At 39.2% G+C, this 13,367-nt stretch overlaps 1 protein-coding gene across 2 annotated transcripts in view; it reads right to left on the minus strand.

The window, feature by feature from the left end:
- Nucleotides 1–13,367, minus strand: part of ADGRG7 (adhesion G protein-coupled receptor G7) — a 73,545-nt gene that overhangs the window by 12,133 nt on the left and 48,045 nt on the right. The window lies entirely within an intron of this gene.

Consider the following 13,367-nt stretch of genomic DNA (forward strand, 5'->3'; position numbering starts at 1 on the left):
ATTCTGGTGGGCCCCTAGTTCTTGTCCTGCATCTGGAATGAGGTATGCAGACAAGTGGAGGGTGAGCAGGATGAAAAGGAGCTTTATTGAGTGATAGAACAGCTCAGAGGACACCCGCAACAGCAGTGGGTAGCTCCTCTCCTTAGCCAGGGTGTTCCGATGAGTGCTCAGCTCTCAGCAGAGAGGGTAGCTCTTCACTAGAGCTGGTCATCAGGCCCTCCCTGGCTTTAAGGTGGGGCTTCACCACGGACCCGCCCCCTTCCACCCAAGAGCCTGTCTGCCTCCTGCCTCTATTCATGGCACTCAGGCAGGGGGGTCTTCCTGGGCCCCTGAGAGTGCAAACATGCCTCGGTCAGCAGCTGGGACAAGGCAACTGCAGCTGCACCCAGGGAGCTCCCACCCTGCCAACTGAGAAGAGGTGGGGCTCCCGCTTGTCCCCGGTTCCCGCTGGCTCAGTGGAGTGTGTAGCCCTGGCCTTGCCTCCTCACAGCCTGGAGTGGGAGCTTCAGGTACTCGCTGGGCCCAGGCCAGCCTCCGGAGCAGGCGTGACGTCAATGCAAGTTCTTCTTGTGGCCCCAGCACTCAGGGGCAGCCTGGGGCTCCCCCTTGCCTGGCTCATGACCCTGCCTGGAGGGCACTTCCGGGAGCAGATCGTGGGCCCTGGGCCTGGCCATTGGAAACGTCAGGCTCGGCGGTCACCTTGATGTGGAGCAGATCCTGAGGACGCAGCCTCAGGTGACTCGGAGCAGAGACTGTTCCCCAGGTGCAGGAACTTGGCGCCGTCGGCGGGTTGGGCGCGGTGGCCACGTTGCTGGCTGGGTCCTCGAAGCGGGCACCGCTCCCACTTCCCACCCCGGTCCCCTGAAGCGTGACCGCAGCTCTACATCTCGGGCCTGGCCCCCACGTTCCATGTGCAAGTGTGGCACCGCCCCAGGCCCAGTTCCACCTGGGGCCCCTCTCTGCTTGCTCTTCCGTGCCCGACTGCACTGCTCTCCCACCGGTGAGCGGCTGGGTCCGGCCTCATCACAGCAGCTCCCAGGGGCGGGTTCCCAGCGCGGTGGACTCCGGGGGCGCTCCCTGGGGCAGGATCTGAGGACTGCCTGCCTCAGCATCTGCATCTGAGGACCCACAGCCTGCGCCTGTACCCCACTGCAGCCGGAGTCATGGCAGCGGCCACTTCAGATGGGCTGCCGCTGGCATCATTAGGAAGTAATCTCAATAAATATCAAAACTGAAAATTCTCAAAAAGTTCTAACAATCATGTGGATTCCTTGAATTATTCCCTTGCTTTTAGGGTTCATGGTCTGGAGTTTCAGGAGTGAGCTTTCAGAAAGGGGCTCCTTTCCTTGCCCTGTGCAGGTAGTTCAGTGATGATGTTTGTTCATACAGATGTTCCTGGTAGGGTGTGAGTGCTTTAAGGGAGAAGTATTTTCATTCTACTGAAGTTTAATGAATTCTGCCAGCTTAGAGAAGACATGTTTCCATACTACAGAGAGTAAAGTCCATTTAGTAATTTCATTGCTCTTTCATCAGATTAAAGAGCAATGTTCACTGTGGGAGGAGGCATAGAGTAAGGAGTGTAAAGAGAAATTCTGATTTCAAGATATCTTTCAATGTCTGGTGTGGTGGCTCACAACTGTAATCCCAGCACTTTGGGAGTCTGAGATGGGTGGATCACTTGAGGTCAGGAGTTCGAGACCAGCCTGGCCAACATGGTGAAACCCTGTCTCTACTGAAAATACAAAAATTAGCCTGGCATGGTGGCACATGCCTGTAATCCCAGGTACTCGGGACACTGAGGCAGAAGAATTGCTTGAACCCAGGAGGCGGAGGTTGCAGTGAGCTGAGATCATGCCACTTCACTCCAGCCTGGGTGACAGAGTGAGACCCTGTCTCAAAAAAAAGAAAAAAAAAAGATGCATTTCAATAACACATCTTTGTTTTATTTAAAAGTCTTAATATTCCTCACACATAATACATAACTACAAAGGTTAAAAAAAAAAACCTCTCCAAAGTCAAACAAATTTATTTTTATCCACCATTTTGGTGTATCTTCATCACTACTTTTATGATGATAAAATCAGGAGGTGACCAGAATCCAAATTTTTACCTTTGTAGAATTATTTCCAAAGGAAAAATGTATAACTTCTTTTCAGATTTTTAAAACAAAGTGTGAGTTTAATTTTTTAAAGGTTTATGGTTAAGTATGTCCTTGAGATAAGACTCAAGGAATAAAAGCATCTTCAGTCCAATGTAAAATTGTGCCACAAAACACTTCATGAAGTTCAGATTTTCAGAAAGGGATGAAGAATACTAGAAATCATAGATATATGACTGAATATAAAAGCTCTTCTCTCTTAATTTCCTTAAAATACATATCTAAAGCAAAAATAAGAACATTGCATAGCAGGTTTTGTAATGTATGCAGATGTAATACATAAATGTATAATACAAGAGAATGGAGGATGGCAAGAGGACTTATATTGTTATAAGATTCTTAGCTTTTACTGGAAAGTAGTAAAATATTAGCTCTAAGTCGACAATGAAAAGTTAATGAAATTTAATGTATTAAATTAAAAGAGATTGCCAGAATGGATAAAAAGGTAAGACTTGTATTTGCTGCCTACATGATACACACTTCAAATATAAAGGCACAAATAGATTGAGAGTAAATGGATGAAAACATATATATCATGCAACCAATGTGCATAAAGCTGGATATCAGATAAAGTAGACTTTATGACAAAAAGTATTATTGGAGGTAAAGAAACCTTTTTATCTAAATGATAAAATTATCAGTTCATCCAGAAGATATAACAATAATAAATGTATATGCATCTAATAATAGAACCCCAAAATATGTGATGCAAAAGTTGACAGAATTAAGGAAATACACAAATTTACAATCATAGGTGGAGATTTTAATGCCCCTTTTTGGCAATTGAGAGAATCAGGCAAAAATATTGGTAAGGATAGGTGTACCTTTAACAATCACTTTGACACAACCTTTTTTAGAACACTTTAACAACCACAGAATACACATTTTCTTCCAGAGTAAATGTTTTATTCACCAAAATAGACCAAATGTTTGGCCATAAAACCAGACTCAATAAATTTAAAAGAATTGAGAGAAAACCTTCAGCCAATCCCACAGAAGTCTAAGCTTCAGCAGTAACTGTAACACTGTCTGTATCAATCAAGGTGAGGAGTTGCCATGAACCCCTTACATAGGAGAAAAGGAAAGAAGATGTGTGCCAATCCAGCTACTTGACAAAAATGTCTCCTACTCAGAGAAGAGGGACTAAAGTGGTCCAACTCTATTGCTACTATATTCGATTATATCCAGCTCAGGAAAATACATAGTAGGTAAGTCATAAAGAGCTTTTCTTTCACGTCCCAGAAATGGTATTAAAAATAGTCTGTAAGAAGGAGAGAGGTGGAGCAAGATGATCAAATAGAACCCTCCAGCAATCATTCCCCCATGGGAACATCAAATTTAACAGCTACTCACACAAGATAAACCACCTTCATAAGAACCAAAAATCAGCTTGGGTACTAGCTTGGCCTCAGTGGGGTAGAATACCAAGCAGGCTCTTGGGGTCTCTGATTCCAGGCCTTGGCTCCTGGACAGGATTTCTGGACCTGCCTTGGGCCTGAGGAGAGTACACTGCCTTGACTGGCAGCATTAACCACAAACTGACTGAAGAGCCCTTGGGCTTTAAGTGAACATCAGTGGTAGCCAGGCAATGTTTGTCACAGGCCTGAGGTGGTGGTGACCATGGAAAGAGACTCCTGTGCTTGAGGAAAGGTTGGGGGATGGGGAGAGTGGGAAGGACTTTGTCTTGTGGTTTCAATGCCAGCTCAGCCACAGTAGAATAGAACACCAAGTAGTTTCCTGAGGTTCCTAACTATAGGCCCTGGGTCCCAGATGGCACCTCTGGACTCACCTGGGGACAGGGGGATCTTGTTGCCCTGAAAGGAAGGACACAAGCCTGGCTAGATTTGCCACCTGCTAATTGTAGAGCTGTTGAGCCTTGAGTAGCATAGGTGGTAGCCAGACAGCGGTCACCACAGGCCTTGGGGGAGAACCAGTGCTGTTCTGGCTATAGTTCTGACCCAGTGCAGTCCCAGTGGTGGTGGCCACAAGGGTACTTGTGTCACCCCCTCCCTCGGCTAGCTCAGCACAGACAGAGAGACAGAGAGAGAGAGGCACTCTGTTTGCTTGGAGGAAAATAAGGGAAGAGAACAGTCTCTGCCGCATAATCCATGGAATTCTTCCAGATCTTACCTAAGATGCCAAGGCAGTTCCTCTGTATGTCTAAAAGAGCCACAAGGTTACTAGGCTTGGGGTGCCCCCTAAAGCAGATATGGCTGCAGTGACCAAAGACTTAGATTACAACACTCAAGTCCCTTCAGATATCTAAAAAGGCTTCTGAAGAAGAACAGGTACAAACAAGCCTAGATGGTAAAGATTACAGTAAATACCCAACTCTTCAATGCCCAGACACTAATGAACATACCCAAGCATCAAGAACATCCAGAAAAATATGGCCTCACCAAAATAAATAAATAAATAAGGCACCAGTGACCAATCCCAGAGATACAGAGATATGTCACCTTTCAGACAGAGAATTCAAAATAGCTATTTTGAGGAAGCACAACAAAAATTCAAGATAACACAGAGATAAAATTCAGAATCCTATCAAATAAATTTAACAAACAGATTGAAATAATTAAAAAGAATTAAGCAGAAATTCTGGAGCTGAAAAATGCAACTGACATATACTTAAAAATGAATCAGAGCCTCTTAACAGAATTAATCAAGCAGAAGAATGAGTGAGCTTAAAGACAGGCTATTTGAAAATACACAGTCAGAGGAGACAGAAGAAAAAAGAATAAAAATTAATGATGCATGCCCACAAGATCTAGAAAATAGCACCTAAGGGAAAAATCTAAGAGCTATTAGCCTGAAAGATGAGGTAGAAAGAGGTCAGTGTAGAAAGTTTATTCAAAGAAATAATAACAGAGAACTTCCCAAACCTAGAGAAAGATATCAATACTCAAGTACAAGAAGATTATAGAACACCAAGCAGATTAGACCCCAATAATACAACTTCAAGATATAATAATAAAATTCCCAAAGGTCAAGGATAAAGAAAGGATCCTAAAAGCAGCAAGATAAACAAATAATATACAACGGAGCTTCAATTTGTCTGGCAGCAGCCTTCTCAGTAGAAACCTTATAGCCCAAGAGAGAGTGACATGACATATTTAAAGTGATGAAGGAAAAAAACTTCTAGCCTAAAATAGCATATCTGGTGAAAATATCCTTCAAACATGAAGGAGAAATAGAGATTTTCCCAGACAAACAAAAACTGAGGGATTTCATCAACACCAGCCCTGACCTACAAGAAATGCTAAAAGGAGTTCTTCAATCTGAAAGAAAATAAGCAATAAGAAATTATCTTAAAGTACAAAACTCACTGGTATTAGTAAGTACACAGAAAAAAATAGAATACTGTAACACTATAGTGGTGTATAAACTACTTACATCTTGAGCAGAAAGATTAAAAGATGAACCTATCAAAATAATAACTATAACAACTTTTCAAGACAGTATAAGATATAAACAGAAAAAACAAAAAGTTATAGAGTTTTTATTAGTTTTCTCTTTGCTTGTTTGTTAGTTTATGCAATCAGTGTTGTCATCAGCTTAAAATAATGGATTATTATTAAAATATTATTTGCAAGCCTTGTGGTAACCTCAAATCAAAAAACATACAATAGATACACAAAAAATAAAAAGCAAAGAGTTAAAACATGTCACCAGAGAAAATCATCTTCACTAAAAGGAAGACAGAAAAGAAGGAAGAGGAGACCAGAAAACAAGTAACAAAATGGCAGAAGTAAGTCATTACGTATCAATGATAACACAAATGAACTAAACTCTGCAATCAAAAGACATAGAGTGGCTGAATGAAGGAAAAAACAAGACCCAATGATATGTTGCCTACAAGAAACAAACCACCTATAAAGACACACATAGACTGAAGATAAATGGATGGAGAAAGACACTCCACAGAAACCAAAAAAGAGCAGAAGTAGCTCTACTTAGAAAAAATAGATTTCAAGACAAAAACTATAAAAAGAAAGAAAAAAGGTCACTATACAATGATAAAAAGGTCAATTCAGCAAGAGGATATAACAATTGTAAATATATATATATATAATATATATATATATATGCCCAATACTGGAGCACCCATATATATAAATAAAATATTATTAGAGCTAATGAGAGATATATACCCTAATACGACAATAGCTAGAGATTTCAACACCTTATTTTCAGCATTGGATAGATCTTCCAGACAGAAAATCAATGAAGAAATATCAGAATTACTCTGTGCTATATACTAAATGGGCCTGATGGATAATTATAGAACATTTCATCCAATGGCTGCAGAATACACATTCTTCTCCTCAGCATGTGGATCATTCTCAAATAAAGACCATATGTTAAAACATAAAACAAATCTTTAAAAATTCAAAAAAATGAAATTGTATCAAGTATCTTCTCTGACCACAATGCAATAAAACTAGAAATCAATAATGAGAGGTATTTTGGAAATTATACAAACACATAGAAATTAAAAATATGCTCCTCAATTACCGGTGAGTCAAGAAAGAAATTAAAAGGGAAGTTGAAAAATGTCTTGAAACAAATAAAAATGGAAACACAACATACCGAAAATTATGGGATACAGTGAAAGTAGTACTAAGGGGAAAGTTTATAGCAATAAGTGCCCACATCAAAAAAAAAAATAGAAAACCTTCAAATAAACAACCTAATGATGCATCTTAAGGAACTAGAAAAGCAAGAGCAAATCAAAACCAAAATTAGTAGAAGAAAATAAATGATAAAGATCAGAGCAGAAATAAGTGAAACTGAAATGAAGAAAACAAAAGATCAATGAAACAAAAGATTATTTTAAAAGATCAAAAAATTGACATTTAATCAGATTAAGAAAAAAGAGAGAAGACCCAAATAAATAAGATCAGAGATGAAAAAGGAGACATAACAACTGATACCACAGAAATTCAAAGAATCATTAGTGGCTACTATGAGCAACTACATGCCAATAAATTAGAAAACCTAAAAGAAATGGACAAATTTCTACACACAAACAACCTACCAAGATTGAATCATGAAGAAATACAAAATCTAAACAGACCAGTAACAAGTAATGAGACAGAAGCTGTAATAAAAAGTTTCCTAGCAAAGAAAAGTCCAGGAACTGTGGTTTCACTGCTGAATTTTACCAAACATTTAAAGAAGAACTAACACCAATCCTACTCAAACTACTCCAAAAAATAGAGGCAGAGGGAATACTTCTAAACTCATTCCATGAGGCCAGTATTACCCTGGTGCCAAAACCAGAAAAAGGCACATCAAAAAAAGAAAGAAAGAAAGAAAGAAACTATAGGCCAATATATCTGATGAACATTGATGCAAAAATCCTCAACAAAATTCTAAAAAACCAAATTCAGCAACACACTAAAAAGGTCATTCATCATGACAAAGAGGGATTTATCCCAGAAATGCAAGGATGGTCCTACATACGCAAATCAATCAATGTGATACACCATATCAACAAAATGAAGGACAAAATCCACATGATTGTGTCAATTGATGCTAAAAAAATTTTATAAAATTCAACATCACTTCATGATAAAAACTCTTAAAAACTGGGGATAGAAGGAACATACTTCAACACAATAAAAGCCTTATATGACAGACTCACAGCTAGTATCATGCTGAATGGGAAAAAAATTGAAAGCCTTTCCTTTAAGATCTGGAATACAACAAGGATGCCCACTTTCACCACTGTTATTCAACATAGTACTGGAAGTCCTAGCCAGATCAATTAGATAAGAGAAAGCAATTTAAAAAATCTAAATTGGAAAGAAAGAAATCAAATTATCCTCATTTGCAGATGATATGATCTTATATTTGGAAAAAACTAGACTCCACAAGAAAAAAAAAAAGATTAGAACTGATAAATTCAGTAAAGTTGCAGGATACAAAATTAACATACATAAGTCAGTAGCATTTCTATATGCCAACATCAAACAACCTGAAAAAGAAATTAAAGGCTGGGTGCAGTGGCTCACGCCTATAATCCCAGCACTTGGGAGGCCGAGGTAGGTGGATCATGAGGTCAGGAGATTGAGACCATCCTGGTTAACATGGTGAAACCCCGTCTCTATTAAAAATACAAAAAATTAGGTAGGTGTGGGGCACACGCCTATAGTCCCAGCTACTCAGGAGGCTGAGGCAGGAGAATTGCTTGAATCTGGGAGGCGGAGGTTGCAATGAGCAGAGGTTGTGCCACTGCACTCCAGCCTGGGTGAGAGTGAGACTCTGTCTCAAAAAAAAAAAAAGGAATTAAGAAAGCAATCCTATTTACAAAAGCTACAAATAAAATGCAATAACTTAGAATTAGCTTAACCAAAAAAGTGAAAGATCTCTACAATGAAAACTATAAAACCTGCATGCAACCAATTGAAGAGGATACAAAAAATGGAAAGAGGTTCCATGTTCATGGATTGGAAAATCAATATTTTAAAACTGTCCACACTACTCAAAGCCATCTACAGATTCTATGCAATCTCTATCAAAACACCAATGGCATTCTTCACAGGAAAAGAAAAAATGATCCTAAAATTTATATGGAACCACAAAAGACCTAGAATAGCCAAAGCTATCATGAGCAAAAAGAACAAAACTGGAAGAATCACATTACTTGACTTCAAATTATACTACAGAGCTATAGTAACGAAAACAGCATGGTACTGGCATAAAAACAGAAACAAAACAGGCAGACATAAAAACAGGCAGAAATAAAGATGTCCTTTGAAACCAATGAGAACAAAGACACAATGTACCCAAATCTTTGGGACACATTTAAAGCAGTGTTTAGGGGAAATTTATAGCACTAAATGCCCACAAGAGAAAGCAGGAAACATCTAAGATTGACACTGTAACATCAAAATTAAAAAAACAAAAACTATAAATTAAAATTAAGAGAAGCAAGAGCAAATAAATTCAAAAGCTAGCAGAAGACAAGAAATAACTAAGATCAGACCAGAACTGAAGGAGACAGAGACATGAAAAACCCTTTTAAAAATCAATGAATCCAGGAGCTGGTTTTTTGAAAAGATCAACAAAATAGATAGACCACTAGCCAGTGGTCTATCTATTTTGAATAATAGATAAATAAAGAAGAAAAGAGGCCAGGCACAGTGGCTCACATCTGGAATCCCAACACTTTGGGAGGCCAAGGCGTGTGGACCACGAGGTCAGGAGCTCGGGAGCAGCCTGAACATGGTGAAACCCTATCTCTACTAAAAATACAAAAATTGGCCAGGCATGGTGGTGCATGCCTGTAATCCCAGCTACTTGGTAGGCTGAGGCAGGAGAATCTCTTGAACCCAGGAGGCAGAGGTTGCAGTGAGCTGAGATCACACCATTGTACTCCAGTCTGCATGACAGAACAAGACTGTCAAAAAAAAAAAAAGAAGAAGAAGAAAAGAGAGAAGAATCAAACAGACATGGTAAAAAAAAAAATGATAAAGGGGATATCACCACTGATCCCACAAATATACAAACTACCATCAGAGAATACTATAAAAACCTCTATGCAAATAAACTAGAAAATTGAGAAGAAATGGATAAATTCCTGGACATATACACCCTCCCAAGTCTAAACCAGGAAGAAGTTGAATCCCTGAATAGACCAATAACAAGTTCTGAAATTGAGGCAGTAATTAATAGCCTACCAATCAAAAAAAATAAAAGTCCAGGACCAGAGGGATTCACAGCTGAATTCTACCAGAGGTACAAAGAGGAGCTAGTACCATTCCTTCTAAAACTATTCCAAACAATTGAAAGACAGAGAATTCTCCCTAACTCATTTTAGGAGGCCAACATCATCTTGATTCCAAAACCTAGCAGAGACACAACAAAAAAAGAAAATTTCAGGCCAATATCCCTGATGAACATCGATGTGAAAATCCTCAATAAAATACTGGCAAACTGAATCCAGCAGCACATCAAAAAGCTTATCCACCACGATCAACTTGGCTTCATCCCTGGGATGCAAGGCTGGCTCAACATACACAAATCAATAAATGTAATCCATCACATAAACAGAACCAATGACAAAAACCACATGATTATCTCGGTAGATGTAGAAAAGGCCTTCGACAAAATTCAACACTGCATCATGCTAAAAACTCTCAATAAACTAGGTATTGATGAAACACATCTCAAAATAGTAAGAGCTATTTATGACAAGCCCACAGCCAATATCATACTGAATGGGCAAAAACTGGAAGCATTCCCTTTGAAAACTGGCACAAGACAAGGATGCCCCACTCTCACCACTCCTATTCAACATAGTATTGGAAGTTCTGGCCAGGGCAATCAGGCAAGAGAAAGAAATAAAGGGTATTCAATAGGAGAAGAGGAAGCCAAATTGTCTCTGTTTGCAGATGACATGATTATATATTTAGAAAACCCCATCATCTCAGCGCAAAATCTCCTTAAGCTGATAAGCAACTTCAGCAATGTCTCAGGATACAAAATCACTGTGTAAAAATAACAAGCATTCCTATACACCAATAACAGACAAACACAGAGCAAAATCATGAGTGAACTTCCATTCACAATTGCTACAAAGAGAATAAAATATCTAGGAATACAACTTACAAGGTATGTGAAGGACCTCTTCAAGGAGAACTACAAGCTACTGCTCAAGGAAATAAGAGAGGATACAAATAAATGGAAAAACATTCCATGCTCATGGATAGATCTGAGCAAAATTAATATCATGAAAATGGCCATACTGCCCAAAGTAATTTATAGATTCAATACTATTCCCATCAAACTACCATTGACATTCTTCACAGAATTAGAAAAAACTACTTTAAATTTCATATGGAACCAAAAAAGAGCCCACATAGCCAAGACAATCCTAAGCAAAAAGAACAAAGCTGGAGGCATCACGCTACCTGACTTCAAACTATGCTACAAGGCTACAGTAACCAAAACAGCATGGTACTGGTACCAAAACAGATATATAGACCAATGGAACAGAATAGAGGCCTCAGAAATAACACCACACGTCTATAACCATCTGACCTTTGACAAATCTGACACACACAAGCAATGGAGAAAGGATTCCCTATTTAATGAATGGTGTTGGGAAAACTGGCTAGCCATATGCAGAAAACTGAAACTGGACCCCTTCTTTACACCTTATACAAAAAATTAACTCAAGATGACTAAAGACTTAAATGTAAGACCTAAAACCATAAAAATCCTAGAAGAAAACCTAGGCAATACCATTCAGGACAAAGGCATGTGCAAAGACTTCATGACTAAAACACCAAAAGCAATGGCAACAAAAGCCAAAATTGACAAATGAGATCTAATTAAACTAAAGAGCTTCTGCACAGCAAAAGAAACTACCATCAGAGTGAACAGGCAGCAACCTACAGAATGGGAGAAAATTTTTGTAATCTATCCATCTGACAAAGGGCTAATATCCAGAATCTACAAAGAACTCAAACAAATTTACAAGAATAAAACAAACAGCGCCATCAAAAAGTGGGCAAAGGATATGAACAGACACTTCTCAAAGGAAGACATTTATGAACCCAACAAACATATTATAAAAAAGCTCATCATCACTGGTCATTAGGGAAATGCAAATCAAAACGACAATGAGATACCATCTCATACTAGTTAGAGTGGTGACCATTAGAAAGTCAGGAAACAACAGATGCTGGAGAGGATGTGGAAAAATAGGAACACTTTTACACTGTTGGTGGGAGTGTAAATTAGTTCAACCATTGTGGAAGACAGTGTGGCGATTCCTCAGGATCTAGAACAAGAAATACCATTTGACCCAGCCATCCCATTACTGGGTATATACCCAAAGGATTATAAATTATTCTACTATAAAGACATATGCACATGTATGTTTATTGTGGCACTATTCACAATAGCAAAGACTTGGAACCAACCCAAATGCCCATCAATGATAGATTGGATAAAGAAAATGTGGCATATATATACCATGGAATACTATGCAGCCATAAAAAGATGAGTTCATGTCCTTTGCATGGACATGGATGAAGCTGGAAACCATCATTCTCAGCAAACTAACACAAGGACAGAAAACCAAACACCACATGTTCTCACTCATAAGTGGCAGTTGAACAATGAGAACACATGGACACAGGGAGGGGAACATCACACACTGAGGCCAGTTGGGGGGTGGGGGGCTAGGGGAGGGATAGCACTAGGAGAAATACCTAATGTAGACGATGGGTTGATGGGTGCAGCAAACCACCATGGCACGTGTATACCTATGTAACAAACCGGCATGTTCTGCATATGTACCCCAGAACTTAAAGTTTAATAATAAAAAAAAACTAAAAATAGAACTACCACATGATCCAGCAATCCCACTGCTAGATAAATATCCAAAAGAAATCAGTATATGAAAGAAATATCTGCACTCCCATGTTTTTCACAGCACTATTCATAATAGCAAAGACTTAGAAGCAAACTAAGTATCCATCAACAGACGAATGGATAAAGATAATGCAGCACATATACACAATGGAGTACTATTCAGCCATTAAAAAGAATGAGATCCTGTCATTTGTAACAACATGGATGGAACTGGAGGTCATTATGTTAAGTGAAATAAACCAGGCACAGAAAGTCAAACTTTGCGTGTTCTCAATTATTTAGGATCTAAAGAGTTTAAAAAATTGAAATCCTGGAGATAGAGAGTAGAATGATTGTTACCAGAGGCTGGGAATGGTAGTGGAGTGGGGGGAAAGTGGGAATGGTTAATGGGTATGGGTACAAAAATATAGTTAGAATGAATAAGATCTAGTATTTGACAGCACAACAGGGTGATTATAGTCAATAATAATTGTTTTTTTGAGATGGAGTCTCCCTCTGTCACCCAGGCTGAAGTGCAGTGGTGTGATCTCAGCTCACTGCAACCTCCACCTCCCTGGTTCAAGCAATTCCCCTGCCTCAGCCTCCCAAGCAGCTGCGATTACAGGTGCATGCCACCATGCCCAGCTAATTTTTTTGTATTTTTAGTAGAGATGGGGTTTCACCATGTTGGCTAGACTGGTCTTGAACTCCTGACCTCAGACAATCCACCTGTCTCAGCCTCCCAAAGTGCTGGAATTACAGGCTGTGAGCCACCACGCCTGGCCAGTCCATAATAATTTAATTGTATATTTTTAAATAACTAAGTATAATTTGATTGTTT

This window comes from Nomascus leucogenys, chromosome 21, assembly GCF_006542625.1.
Source record: "Nomascus leucogenys isolate Asia chromosome 21, Asia_NLE_v1, whole genome shotgun sequence".
NCBI classification, from domain to species: Eukaryota; Metazoa; Chordata; class Mammalia; order Primates; family Hylobatidae; genus Nomascus; species Nomascus leucogenys.